The sequence below is a fragment of the Macrobrachium nipponense genome, chromosome 8, assembly GCF_015104395.2.
Source record: "Macrobrachium nipponense isolate FS-2020 chromosome 8, ASM1510439v2, whole genome shotgun sequence".
NCBI classification, from domain to species: domain Eukaryota; kingdom Metazoa; phylum Arthropoda; class Malacostraca; order Decapoda; family Palaemonidae; genus Macrobrachium; species Macrobrachium nipponense.
In genome coordinates, this window is record NC_087203.1 from 48,315,414 (window position 1) to 48,329,250 (window position 13,837).

Here is a 13,837-nt window from a genome sequence, read left to right on the forward strand (position 1 = left end):
GAACCACCTCAATCAGCCTCATTTAGAGACCTAACGATGAAGACATTGTTTCTCATGGCTTTGGCTTCGGCTAAGAGAGTAAGTGAGTTGCAAGCCTTAGAAGGAAGTGTAGGATTCAAAGGAGACTCCGTGATTTGTTCCTTTCTTCCTTCTTTCTTAGCCAAGAACGAAAACCCCTCCACTCCTTGGCCCAGGAGGGTTGAGGTAAAAGGCTTATCCTCCCTCGTTGGAGTAGAAAGAGAGAGGACTCTTTGCCCTATAAGAAGCCTTAAGTTTTATATCCAGAGAAAGAAAAAACTTAAGGGCAACATGGACAACCTCTGGTGTTCTGTAAGAGATCCCAGGAGGCCTTTGTCAAAAAATGCTCTGGCATTCTTTATTAGGAACTAAATAAAGGAAGCGCATGTGGCATGCGATCAAGACCATTATAAGCTCCTGAAAGTCAAGGCGCATGAAGTGAGGGCCATCGCCACGTCGTTGGCTTTCAAGAAGAATATGTCGCTACAGAATCTCATGAAAGCGACTTTTTGGAGGTGCGACTCGGTCTTCGCCAACCACTACCTGAGAGACGTGAGAATTACGTATGAGAAGTGCTTTGGGTTAGGCCCTTACGTATCTGCGGATTCAGTGCTGGGGCAGGGAGCTGAAGCATATCCTTTTTAAATTTTTTCTCATTTGGTATTTGTCTGGTGTTTTTATGGTTGTATGGAAGAGGATGCAGGTAGGCATCTCTTTCAGTCGTATTACTAACAATTAGTACTTTGGTTAGGTGATCTGAGTTGTGCTTGAGCTCCTTGCAATGGTAGTGGACAGGTTCTGTCATAAAAGTGGGCGGATCCCCTTTGACAAGATCCTAACTGGATTCTACCAAGTAAGCGGAGACAGTTCCCATTGGTAGACCCAAAGAGTTTTTCAGCTGTAGGTCACGCCCTCGCTGTAGCTAGCTCTTCAGGCAACGCAGACTAATAGACAGTAACTATGAAGTCTTCTGCCTAAAACAGGTAAGAACCAAGGTTTTTATATCCTATAACATGTGTTGTTTCCCCTTTCTTTGTACTTGAGTGTCTCTTTCCCTCCACCAAGGGTGTCAATCAGCTAAGTATATATCTGACAGGAAAGTTCATGCACAAAAAAGGGATTTTGACAAAGGAAAAATCTATTTCTGGGTGATTGGCTCGTGTCGCCCTATGAAAGGATCCTTAATATCATTCTTTCTAGGTAAAATTAATCTAAAATTACCAGAGAAAAACAAAATTAAGAAAATGTCAGTAAAACTGACTCGCTCACTCTTAAAAAGAAGTGTCGGTATGATAATAGGGGCGAGTGGGGAACACTACCACGAGACAATCACCAATTAGAACTTCCAATCAGAATCCCCCCAAGAGAGAGCTGATACCAACGGGCGATGCAGCCGCTACTACTACTACTAGAGGACGCCACGGACAGCAGCGCCCCTAGCGGACATCCTTAATCTAAAAACATCTTGTCCTGCAAGGGGGGGAAAAACCATAAAAAAGGGGGGGTTTCATAGGGCGACACGAGCCAATCACCCAGAAATAGATTTTTCCTTTGTCAAAATCCCTTTTCTGGGCTCAGCTCGTGTCGGCCTATGAAAGAGTACCAGAGAAACAGACAAGATGGGAAAAAAGGAACAAATGAAAAGCAGTGTAAAATGATGGATATAATATCAGTAAATCAATTACAGCATACAAACTAAGCACTTAAACTAACTTATACTAAACAGTAAAACAACAGAACGTTAGTAATCTTAAAGTACTTAAATGGTAATTATAGTAAATTACAGTGATGCATGTAATATAAACAAAAAGGGATTTACTTGAACATATTTACAAAATATACAAACACATTGTGTCCTACCCTAGCATAAAAATAAGGGTAGTACACTGAAGTCCATCATTAATACAAGTTTGGCAAAATATATACACATTGTGTCCTACCCTAGCATAAAAATAAGGGTAGGTACACTGAAGTACACTATCAGTACAAGTGTGGATGTCCCTAGCAAAAAAAATAAGGGACAATCCACTATATGATTCAGCGGCTAAGGCTATGATATTCGAGTAGCATGGCGATAGGGTGAGGCATGTTGGATGATGTAGGTAGAAAGGAGACCTGGATCTATACTACAACTACTATACAGTATCAGGGGAAACAATGTTTCCCGCTGCTACTGCTGAAAACTTTAAAGATTCCAAGGACTTTAGATAATGGCGTTTAAAGACTGTCGGGGATTTCCATCCAGTATACTTTTTAAGATCCTGAAAGTTCATATGTTGAAAATAATTAATTGAGGTGGCTACTCCCCTGATATCATGTGCTTTTGGAAATGACTCAGGATTGGCTTGTTTAATGAAGTAAAGGATTTGTTGTCTAATACCTTTTACTGACAAAGTACCACCTTTTTCTCTCATGAAGAGAGCACCTGAGGATCTTGAAGAAGTACGAGATAGAAAGGCTCTAAGAGTTGATACTGGGCAGAGAGAAGGATCCTGGGGAAGTGGGATAACCTTCCAAGGGGCCCCACCTTGCAAGAGGATCCTCATTTTGGCTAAAAAGCTACGATCCGGAGCAAGTAGAACTTCTCCTGATGGGAGGAATTCCACATGACCCGCATCCCTGGATAGAAGCCGACAGTTCTGAAATTCTAGCTCCTGAGGCTAGGCTTAATAAGAATAATGTTTTCCTCAGGAGCATTATGAATGTACAAGATGAGTTGTCAGTATCTGAAGCTAGTTTGAGGGACATCATTTAAGAACCATGAAACTGTAGTAGGCCTTTGGGAAGGTCTAAGTCTAGCACAGGCTTTAGAGATAGACGTGAAATAAGATTCAGTCGATCTATCTGAAAACCTACTTGAAAGATTTTCTTCAAAGCCGATTTATGAGTGGTAATAGTGCTAGCTGCTAAACCTTTTTCAAACAAGGATCTGAAAAAGGATATAGCCAGATTAACTGTCATGGTTGTAGTGTTCGATTCTTTCAAGAAAGATGCTAATTTTTAACAGCTGAGTCATATTGTCTAATGGTTGACTCTCTCTTATCTGATTCTAGGAAGAGAATATTCTGTGGATCAATATTAGCATCTTTATTAGCCGCAAACTTCATGAAGTCCATAAAGTTAGGGTCTGGAGAATTCCTGAGGAAGCGAACACAGTCCTCATTTGTACTGATTGTGATAGCTTGGGATTGGGGATCCGTTGAGGTCGGAGACCCAATTCCAGAAGAAGAGGATACCAGTTGCTCTTGGCCAGTCCGGTGCAATCAGAGCTACTATCCCTTTGAAAGACCTTAGTTTGCTTAGGACTTTCAAGAGAAGATTCACTGGAGGAAAAACATAAATTCTCCTCCACTGATTCCAGTCCAAAACGAGGGCATGGGCCGTCCGTGGCATAAGCCAGAGGGTCCAGGTTGGGGGCCACATAGCAAGGGAGCTTGTGGTTCGCTTGTGAGGCGAAGAGATCCACTTGGAGACCTGGGACTCTCAGGCTTACCCACTGGAATGACCCGTCGTCTAGAGACCATTCTGATTCCAGAGGAACTGACCGGGACAGGGCGTCTGCTATCACATTTCTTACTCCTGCCAGGTGAGTGGCAGATAGATGCCATTTGTGTTTGTTTGCTAAGGCAAAGATGGCTATCATGACATGATTGACATGCTTGGACTTGGACCCTCCTCTGTTGATGCAATGAACTACCACTGCACTGTCCAAAACTAGTCTTAGATGAGACTTCTTCGGGGGAAGCAGTCTCTTCAAGGTAAGAAATACTGCCATTGCTTCCAACACGTTTATGTGGAGCTGGCGAAATTGAACTGACCAAGTCCCCTGAACCTGTTTGAACTGAGAGTATCCCCCCCCACCCGGACAGGGAGGGCGTCCGTTGTGAATGGTTAACACTGGAAGGGGATATTGAAGGGGTACTTTCTTGGCTAAGTTCTTTACTTTTGACCAAGGACGGAGTTGATTGCGGAGGATCTGTGGGATTACTGACAACTTGTCTCGATATTTGGTGTTTGCTCTTGATCGCCAAATTCGATTTAAATCTTTCAGCCTTGCCTTCAGGAGGATATCTGTTACCGAAGCAAACTGGAGGGACCCTAGGATTCTTTCCTGGTTTCTCCTTGACGTTTGTTTGCATTTGAGAAATTGCCTGACAGATTTTGCTATTTCCTTCCGTTTGGCCACTGGAATTGACAGATTGTGGGAAGACAAATCCCATTGGATTCCTAGCCACTGAAAACGAGACTCTGGAGTGAGTCTGGATTTCGTTTTGTTTATCTGGAACCCCAGATGTTCCAGAAAGTAAACTACCTTTTTGGTGGCTTTGAGACATTCCTCGACTGTTGGTGCCCAGATCAACCAATCGTCGAGGTATGCTGCTACCATGATTCCCTGAGCTCTCAATTGTTGTACAACCACTTCTGCTATTTTTGTGAATACCCGCTACATTCAGACCGAAGGGCATCACTTTGAATGAGAATGTTTGATTTCCTAGCCTGAATCCTAGGAATGGGCGGAAGTGCCTGGCTATAGGGATATGATAGTATGCGTCTGTAAGATCGATGGAGCATGTGACGGCTCCACGCGGAAGTAAGGTCCTTACTTGCGAGAGGTAAGCATCTTGAACTTGTCGCAACGAATGAAAGAGTTTAGCTTGACAAGTCTAAGATTACCCTTCTTTTTGTTGAGCCTTTCTTTGGCACGCTGAATAAGCGACCTTGAAATTTTAGATGCTTGACTCTCGCAATAGCTCCTTTCTGAAGGAGTTCTTCCGCGTAATCTGTTCAATTCCTCTGATGGTATCTGGTGGAATGATTTGATTGGAGGAGGCTCTTTGATCCAACTCCAACCCAATCCTTGGACACTATGCTCTGTGCCCAATTGCTGAACCCCCACCTGTGGCGGAAGAGGAACAGCCTCCCTCCTACCTGGGGAGCCTCATTGTTGATGGGCTGGTTGACCACCACGCCCTCCTCTGAACTGCCTGCTCCTTGTTGCCCTTCCTGCGCCACGCTGACGAAAGTAACCTCTCGCCCTACCTCTTGGTTGTTTGTAACCTTGAGCCTCATATGAAGGGTTGAAGGCCGGCGAGATTGCGTAGGAGGTGGACGGCTGAGATTGAGGGGACAACAGGAGGATAGGCTGGTTCTGCTTCGAACTAGCAGGTTGTCCTTGTTGGGTAACTGGGACAGCTTGCACAAATTGCTGCTGTTGCTGGGTGTTTTCTGATACGGCTGGAACCTCTTACCAGCCTTCTTTTGCTTCTTACCAGCAGTGGGGACGGATTCTTGTTTCCTCTTCGAGGAAATACCCCACCTAGCTCTAAGGCTCTGGTTGAGCCTAGCAGCTTCGTGGTGCACTTCATTGACAGCGGACTCTGGGAAGAGATCCGCTCCCCACATGCTAGAAGCCAAGAGTCTATTCGGCTCGTGCCTAATAGTACACTCTGTAGAACATGCTTCCGGCAATTCCTCCTAGCCTGGAAGAAGTCGAGAAAGCGTCTGATAGTACCGTCTGGAACTGAGATTTTGCCAAAATCTGAACAGCGGTTCCGTAGCATAAGAGAGAGCAGCCATTTCCGTGATTATAAGGGAATTGAGGGACCTGCCAAACCTGGTTCGCGCATCAAACTCTGCCTGGATTAGGGAATCCGGCAGCCTTGGTAGCTTCTCGCCGAACTGGTCCATGGCGCAGTCCGGTTTGAGCTTACCAAGCGTGAACGTGGCTGGCAAGTTCTCCCACAATTCTCCGAAAGCCGGGAAAGAGCGGAGAAGTAGACTCCGCCTCCCTCAACTGTGGGATGGGCTCATCCTTGAGGACTGCCTGAAGGGACTTCTCTACTAATTTCGTGGCGAACGGAAGAGAAACCTCCTCTTCCGTCGCGAAAATAGTAAAGGGACTCTTGTAGGCCTGGAGTTTAGTGTTCGTACACTCCCAGTCCTCAAGGCAGTGAACCCATTCCCGCTGAGCATGATCTCTACTATATAGGACAGACTCTCTAGAGATCTTGTCTTCCCTAGTCAGAGCCGTTACAGTCAGCCTAGCATAACCGATGAAAGGCTGCGTCAGACCCGGAGGGTAAAACTCGAAGTCCTCAATCCTCCGAGTTCCACACTCCGGGATAGAGATCATCCCATCCTTGAAAGGAGCGTAGGCAGCTACTCTCCATGGGTTCTCCATGGAGAAAGCTGGCAGAGAGTCGTATGGCGGGAGTTGGAGAATGCCAGTGCTTGGCACTGGGGGGAACTGGAAGAGGAACCTGAGATAGCCCGGCTACTCGGTCCTCATTCTCCCTAACCCCTGTTAGAGAGATCTTGTATTGACTGGCCTGATTGAGACAGAGTGCTCGACAACTTGTGCGAACATCTGCTCGAATCTCGTCCCCAGGGCGGAGACTTGCGAGCCAACCAGCTCGCCCACCTGTTGCATCACCACTGCTGAGAAAGCAGAGGGATCAAAGGTGCTAGGCCCTGCTCCTCCTACCGGCGTAGCCGGAGTGGAAGCGGTGGAGGCGGGAGAAGGCACTGGCTCGGCGGGAGCGCGAGCCTTCTCCTTTAGAAGCCTTGCTTCTAGAGCTCTTTGAGTGAGAAGAGCTCGGCTTCGCTTTCACCGCGTCGGCGTAGGAAGTCGAAGACTTCCTAGCCGAAGAAGACGAAGACGACTTCCTAGAAGTTGTCTTGGCCAGAGTCTTCGGTTCTCTCTGTCCCTTCACCTTTGGGGGTACAGAGAGAGCGGGAGAGCGGGTAGGGATCTCAGATCCCACAAAGCCTTGGAAAGAAGTACTGGAAGAAGGGACAGGAGAAGATCCAGGAGCACCCAAGGAAAGACCTTGGGCGCCCGACACACCTACCTCAACCAACAAATCCTCTACCCCTACCGCCATGGGCTCGATGTTAAGGTCCAGGGCAGCGACGTCCGGGACCGACTCCTGGGAGGCTACGACCCCAAAGGATTGCTGGAGGTCTTGCTGGATGGAGGCTATCAGAGGGGCCGCGGACAAGGGGTCAACGTAACCAGTCGACTTGCCCGCGGGGAAGATCTGGACGGCCAGCTTCTTATCAAGAATGTATGGCTGGCCTTTGGCGGCGTTCTTCCCGAAGCCGCCCACCCACGCTTTCAGGGTAGCGAGGGCGACTTCCCTCACACCAGTAGCCTGAAAGAAAGGCGAGATTAGCTTCTAGTGGCGGAACGGGGTTAACAAACTTATGACTAAGAGTTGTTAGTAAATGATAAGGAAGCCTATAACGGACTTACCCCATCTCCCAGCTGACCGACTAGGTCGTAGCAGATGGCGCAGGCTTCTGGGTGCCAGACGATCATCTCATTGTATGACGTGGCACAGGGGGCGTGAGACCTGCACTCATCATGGCCGCAGGGGTCGTACAACGTCGCGTTGCACGCTGGGACCTGACAGTTGGTAGCCTGTAAGTGGAAAGATACATGAGTACCAGGTAAACACTTACAGTCCTAACAGAATTGCTAACCTCCGCTGGTGCCGGAGCGATAAAGTTAGATTAAACCAGAGCCCCGCCAAAATACGTGTGGTAACCAGGTTGGTTGTGTGCCCTAGGCTATAGCTCCGCTGATGGCGGGGACACAAAAGGAAACCAACCAGGAGTGGTGGTAATTGGAAACCACGACGGAAAATGGCGGGGATGGTAGATATTAATAATAACATTACACAATTCATTGAAAAATTAGGGTATATCCTTAAAATAATAATAATAATAATAATACAAACCTCTCTCCGCCCGTCTACTAGAAGAGTGCGCGGGTAAGAAGCAAGCTCCCTTCCGGTAGCGGGGGAGAGATGTAAGGATATAGTAGGCAAGCAACCGACCACTAGTAGTGACCACCCCGCCCGCTAGCGGAGCCAGTAATCTATAACCAAAGGTGCCCCGGCTGCGACGGAAGGCTCCTTTCGTTATAGCGAGGGAGGTGGCTGAGCAACTGGGGAGGGGGGGAGGAAGGTCTCGGCGTAACACGGCGGGAGTGAGAGAGGGGGGAGGGATGGCCTACTCCTCCCCGCCTCACCGACTACCCGCATGGAGACCCGGTACCTCATGAGTGGTCGCCCTATACCCCCCGCTGGGAGGAACCCCTGGCCACCTCAGAGAGGGAGAGAGAGAAGGCGACTGAGGTTGTCATGACAACCAAGGAGTCCCCCAGCACCTCCCTATACCAGAAAAGGGTAGGGCAGGGGCAGGGTAAGGTGCGATGGAACACGTGACCGCAAGTGGCCTAGGCCGCGAGCAACACAACCGTGAGAGGGCCACGTGAACCAGGCTGTACCAATACAAGGAACAAGCACCTAGGCTAGCCTAACACCCTAAATATAATAAAAATATACATCGAAAAGATGGAAAAGACACTTTTAGTAAAAGAGAAAGAAGCCCAGGAGGAGGCAGACTGTTCCAAGAAACAGAGGCCTACTCGGAGCCAGCGATAGCCGATGAAGAGCAAGAGCCGGGATGCTGGGCCGGAATAATAATAATAGCCCTAAATACCAAACTAAGAGATATGGTAGGAGGGCTAAACTAGCTAAAACTCGATGTAAAAACAATGAACGTAAAATAGTAAGCCCATAAGTATAAGAAGTCCCAGTATGGAGGACCGGGAATTCTTAACGAGGCAGCATGGCGCCGCCACGAGACAACCGGGGAACCGTATATGACCTATTTAAGAGGAAAATACTGGTACCCGGAAGATAAAAATGCGGTAAAACATTACTTATGAGTTACTTAACTTAGCCGTGGCAATAGCTGAGCGTTCCATGGTAGATTAATGAGATAAATCCCGTAATAACACAGCACAAGGAAAAATGCGTCTTGACGCTAGCGCTAAAAATTAAGGATGTCCGCTAGGGGCGCTGCTGTCCGTGGCGTCCTCTAGTAGTAGTAGTAGCGGCTGCATCGCCCGTTGGTATCAGCTCTCTCTTGGGGGGATTCTGATTGGAAGTTCTAATTGGTGATTGTCTCGTGGTAGTGTTCCCCACTCGCCCCTATTATCATACCGACACTTCTTTTTAAGAGTGAGCGAGTCAGTTTTACTGACATTTTCTTAATTTTGTTTTTCTCTGGTAATTTTAGATTAATTTTACCTAGAAAGAATGATATTAAGGATCCTTTCATAGGCCGACACGAGCTGAGCCCAGAAATGATATTGTTAGTATACAATAAAGTTTTGTACATACTTACCTGGCAGATATATACGATTGATGGCCCTCCCAGCCTCCCCTCAGGAGACAGGTGGAAGAGAAAATCTGACAAGAAAGTGGGTTTGGTTCTTACACCCGCGAGTTTTGAATTCTGTCGTGACGTCAGAGACGTAAGCTAAGTATATATCTTCCAGGTAAGTATGTACAAAACTTTATTGTATACTAACAATATCATTTTTTATGTTTACCTACAATGTATGTTGTTTTCCTGTCTATTTCAGTAAATAGCTGTCTCTTACCCACCACCAAGGGTGCCAATCAGTTAAGTATATAGCTGACAGGGAAGTTGAATTTACAAAAATGATATTGTTATGATACAATAAAGTTTTGTACATACTTACCTGGCAGATATATACAATTAAATGGCCCACCCAGCCTCCCCTCAGGAGACAGGTGGAAGAGAAAATCTGATTAGAAAACGGGAATGGTTCCTATTCCTGCCACCCAGCGGCAGGGCGGTAGATCACCTGACCTACCTGTAGCGTGTGCCACGAAATTTGAATTTCTGTCGGGAACGACTGAGTCTAAAGCTAAGTATATATCTGCCAGGTAAGTATCTACAAAACTTTATTGTATCATAACAATATCATTTTCTAGAGGATGCTTATTTTAGAGTTGTTATGAATGGGACTATTCAGAACATGTTTTTCTTAGATTGCTTATTTTATTTCAGATTATTCCAAACAGGAAAATTACTTCAGTTCCTAGCTAGGATTGAGTATTGCACAGAGAACATCCTGTGAAAATGGAAGCTGAAAAATCGTCCTCATTGTTGTTGCTCAAAGAAGAGAAGGAGAATTTGGAGGAGGGTCGAACTGAAATCACAGGGGAAGGCTCTTCGTTTGCAGACCCCTTCTTAGAAGTCAAGGCAGAACCAGAATTTTTTGACGGTGAGGAATTGGATGTGAACTGTTTATCCCAATCTATAAAGTATGAAGAGGAGGACAGCTCTCCAAGCTGTGATGATGGAAGTGAAAAGAAGAAGATATGTACGGCAGAAGAAAATAGACATTTGGGTAGAAAAATCACAGCAGGGAAGCAATTAAGTTGTGCGGAATGCCAAAGGACATTTCCAAGGATGTCCCAATTGAAATCCCACATGAGAACTCACACAGGAGAGAGACCACACACTTGCTCTATATGTCAAAAAAGTTTTTCTCATTTATTTCATCTCAAGTGTCATATGAGAACTCATACAGGAGAGAAACCATATATTTGTTCTATATGTCAAAGAAGCTTTTCTCAATCAACATATCTCAAAATCTCAACATGAGGAACTCCATAACAGGAGAAACCAACACTCCTTGTTCTATATGTCAAAGAAGCTTTTCTCAATCAGTTCATCTCAAATCTCACATGAGAACTCATACAGGAGAGAAACCATATATTTGCGCTATATGTCAAAGATGTTTTTCTCATAAAAATAATCTCAAAGTACACATGAGAACTCATACGGAAGAGGAACCATATACGTGCTCTATATGTCAAAGAAGTTTTTTTCATTCAGTTGGTCTCACAAATCACATGAGAACTCATACAAGAGAGAAACCATACACTTGCTCTATATGTCAAAAAAGTTTTTCTCTTCAATGTAATCTCCAAAGACACATGAGAATTCATACAGGAGAGAAACCATTCACTTGCCCTGTATGTCAAAAAAGTTTTTATCAATCAGGTGATCTCAAAACACACATGAGAACTCATACAAGAGAGAAACCATACACTTGCTCTATATGTCAAAGAAGTTTTTCTCAAACAAGTGTTCTCACACTACACATGAGAACTCATACAGGAGAGAAACCATTCACTTGCTCTGTATGTCAAAGAAGTTTTTCTCGCCCAGCTCATCTCAAAATACACACAAGAACTCATACAGGAGAGAAACCATACACTTGCTCTATATGTCAAAGAAGTTTTTCTCAAACAAGTGTTCTCACACTACACATGAGAACTCATACAGGAGAGAAACCATTCACTTGCTCTGTATGTCAAAGAAGTTTTTCTCGCCCAGCTCATCTCATAAGACACAAGAATTTACACTAGACAGAAACTGTTTACTTGATCTCTGTTCAAGTAGTTTCACATAAGTGACTTACCAAACAATTACATTAGCTGTACGCTTTCTTACATGGCAGTTGAAAATTCAAATTCCTGACGGCGGTAGCGCCATTGTTCGTGTAGGTGATACAGATCCCGCCCACTTTCGGGAATACCTGGTACTGCTGAGCTTAAGACTTCAATTTGTTTTCTGCCGGCCACGGGGTAACACTGGTGGGTTGTGTTGCAGTCGACTTTCGTCGCCATTGTGGATTTTTTCTTTTTGGTGATGTACAATTTCTTGGTTGGCTTTTTTGCTTCATCAGTTAGCTGCCTAGTTATTAACGAATTATTACGAAGATGTCTGATGCTAGTTCTTCTTCAGTTAGGTTTTGCAGCAGTGGTTGCAAAACTAGATTAGCTAAACTATGTTACGATCCGCACTCCAAATGTGTTAAATGTAGGGGTCAGTGCTGTAGCTAGGAATTAACTTGTGATGAGTGCCGTAGTTTAGATGAATAAGGTTGGAAGACTTTTTCAAGCTCATTTGGATAAGATGGACAAAGATAGGAAAAGGAAAGCAGCTCTTAGAGCAGGTAGTAAAACTAGAGTAGAGACAACTCCCGTGCCTTCAGAGGCAAACAAACCGTCACTAACTTCTCCACTTTTATCGAATATTTCACCAATTGATAGTCCTCCAACTTCAGTACCAATTACTCCAGACCAGGTATCCCATGTTTCCGATCCCAACACCATTTCTTTGTTAGAGTCCAAGATGGACAAGAAATTTGAGTTTTTAGCAAAATCCGTTATGGATTTGGGTATGTCGTTTCATGCGTTCGTAGAGAAGTCAAGTGAAAAGGCCAGTGTTAGGCCAAGTGTCAGTGTCGTGTCCGAGGAGGCGGCTGTCCGTTCCCCCTGTTCTCCTAGACAAAGGTCACTGTCATACTCCCCAGCTCCCGGGAGAAGACATACCGGAGGTCGAAGGGAGACTGGGGGAGTTTGCCCGCGGTCAGTCGCCGACTCCGTCGACGTAGTCGACTCGCAAGTGTCCAGAAAATGCCGCTGGAAAGGTGTAGATATCAGTGACGCGCAGTTGTCGTCTGACTCGGAAGTGCAGTCGCCTGTGTCGAGGCGAAAAGTGTGGTGTGATTTAGTGTTGCATCCGTTGAAGAGACATGCCCAGCGTACGAGAGGGATGTCGCCGCCTGTTAAGAAATCCAAGGAGCACTGGAGTCCACAACCTTCCTGCAGTTTCGCACCAGACCAGTTTTTCCGGGAAGATCATCAGTCCTCTTCGGATAGCGTAACTATGGACGGAGTGAGATGCTCACGTGCGTCACAGCGCTCGCACGCTTGCGAGACTGCCTCGCCTCGTTTTGTATCGATAGTTCATTCGCCTCGAGGAGTTTCGACTTGTTCGCCCCATTCGTCTCGAACTGTTTCGACTCGTTCGCCTCGAGCTGCTTCGACTCGCTCGCCTCATACGTCTCGAGCTGTTTCGACTCATGTGCCTCATTCGCCTCAAGCTGCTTCGACTCGTTTGCCTCATACGTCTCAAGCTGTTTCGACTCGTATGCCTCATTCGCCTCTAACTGCTTCGACTCGTTTGCCTCATACGTCTCGTGTTGTTTCGACTCCCAATCGTTCGTTTTCGAAGAAGAGCCATACGACAACCACGACTTCGTCTTCGCCTAAGGATGATGTGAAGGCCAAACCTTTGCTAGAGGATTCCGCTTTGGGTTCCTTTAATCATCAACTTCAAAAATTGATGGTCATTTTAAAGAAGACAACGAGCCAGACGGAAGAGGAAGACAGGGTATCAGCCGTCCTGTCGGAAGAGGAAACTCAAGATCAGGATGCGAAGCCCTCTTCTGCTTATTCTAGTCTGTTAAGGTTTCTTTTACAGACTTATCCGGATTTTTTTTTAACCTGCTTCGCCTTCTTCACCTCCGTTGATGTTTGTGAAGGATAGGAGATCAGCGCCTTCGGGGTTACCGAAACTAGTTCTTTCTCAGTCCTCGAAGAAAGCACTAAAGGAAGTAGAAGAGTGGCTTGCTAAGAAGAGGGAGTCAGGCAAGGCTTCGTTTGCTTTTCCTCCATCGAAGCTGCAGAATAAAACCTACAGGTTTTATGCGACAGGAGAAGTTCCTTCTTTGGGAGTTTCTGCCTCCTCCCAAGGAGACTTCTCCGGTCTTGTGGACTCAAGCAGAACAGCAGCGCTCTCGGCTGCAAAAGTGTTGTTCTCTTCACCCGAGTTGGATCACCTAGTGAAGAACGTATACAAGTTGATCGAAGTCTTCAGTTTTCTGGATTGGACTATTGCAGCGTTAGCCAGAAAAATTGAAGATTGCCAGTCTCTAGATGAGGATGTTTCTGTCGAGAGATGGTTCAGGGGAATTGGCCGCCCTATTCACTAAAGAAGAGGGAACGGTGGTGCTCCTTCACATTTCAAGGAGTAACTTCGAGCCAAAAATCGGCTTTGTTGTTCTCCCCGCTGAGTAAATCTCACTTGTTTCCAGAAGAAACCATTAATCGTGCTGTCGGACCTCGAGAAAAAGTCC

General features: G+C 45.9%; 1 protein-coding gene and 1 long non-coding RNA gene across 3 annotated transcripts in view; one reads left to right on the plus strand and one right to left on the minus strand.

Moving 5' to 3' along the window:
- Window positions 1-13,837, minus strand: part of LOC135222764 (gastrula zinc finger protein XlCGF57.1-like) — a 147,613-nt gene that overhangs the window by 55,468 nt on the left and 78,308 nt on the right. The window lies entirely within an intron of this gene.
- The window catches only part of LOC135222763 (uncharacterized), an 11,405-nt gene continuing 5,790 nt past the window's right edge, over window positions 8,223-13,837 (plus strand). Inside the window, exon 1 of the long non-coding RNA XR_010316328.1 lies at window positions 8,223-10,126. This is a non-coding gene — a long non-coding RNA (uncharacterized LOC135222763). The remainder of the gene's footprint in view (window positions 10,127-13,837) is intronic.